Raw genomic sequence first — 1,229 nt, forward strand, 5'->3', positions numbered from 1 at the left:
TATATATACGTATACACACATATGTATAGGAAGTATGAAGCATGAAGATAAAAAGAGAGGGAAAGGAAGAGAAAGAAAGAGAGAGAGAGAGAGAGGGAGAGAGAGAGACTGTAAGTCGTTGTGAACTTAGTTTCACTGCTAATGCTAACATAAGCAGTATGTGTGATTATTGTAAAAGGAGAATATGCTGGCAAATATACACAGATTGATAAACAAATATACATATTCCAAAGTATATTTACATATACGGTCTTAAATATACAAACATCCACTCGATACGTGTACATAGACTTAATATATACACATGAACATAACCCTTAGATCATAAATACTATCTACATTCGTAAATTTATGCATGCATAAATAAATACACTCACCAACACTCCTAGAGAGGACACACGCATAAGAATATACTTATTATAATTAATACGCATACCATGTCATTCAGTCTCTCTAACAAGCAACCCTATCCCTCGCCTCATCCTGCCTTATTAAACACTTTTCAAGGACAACTTTTCTCTTTGTTTTTACTATGTTGTTGTTCTAATTGGTAGCAGTAATTGCAGTGTATTGGTAGGTTTATATATATATATAGGCGCAGGCGTGGCTGTGTGGCATGGTTCCGGGTTCAGTTCCATTGCGTGACACCTTGAGCATGTGTCTTCTACTATAGCATTGTGAGTGGATTTTATGGACGAAAAGTGAAAGTATGTATATATGTATCTGTGCGTGTTTGTTTCCCATCACCGCTTCGCAAACTCGTTAGTAAGCGGTTAACAGGCTTAAAAAAGAAAACAAATACTTACGTCGACTAATTTGACTAATGATTCCGCAAGGCGGTGCCCCACCATTGCGGCAGTCTAATGATTGAAACAAACAAAATGTTAAGTTAATATCGCTTAGGCATTGCGAGACTAATAATCTAGAACTCAATACACATATGCTTCAGAATGAAGCGTTAGTCGAGTACAGAGCGGTAATAAGGAAATAACATGACAAATAAATAAACGATTAGCGAACTTCATTGGCTAACAGCTATTTCTGCTATATGATGCAGAATACTCACAGCTGAGTCCTTTAGTAACACCATTTTGTTACATCGGACCTTCAAATATGAAGTGCAGTTTATAACAGAAACAGTTGTAAGCTAATGAAGCTCATAAGATTATCATTTATTCTTTATTCCTTTATAATCTTACACACACACACACACACACACACTCAAACAC

The sequence above is a fragment of the Octopus bimaculoides genome, chromosome 16 (genome assembly GCF_001194135.2).
Source record: "Octopus bimaculoides isolate UCB-OBI-ISO-001 chromosome 16, ASM119413v2, whole genome shotgun sequence".
Taxonomy (NCBI): domain Eukaryota; kingdom Metazoa; phylum Mollusca; class Cephalopoda; order Octopoda; family Octopodidae; genus Octopus; species Octopus bimaculoides.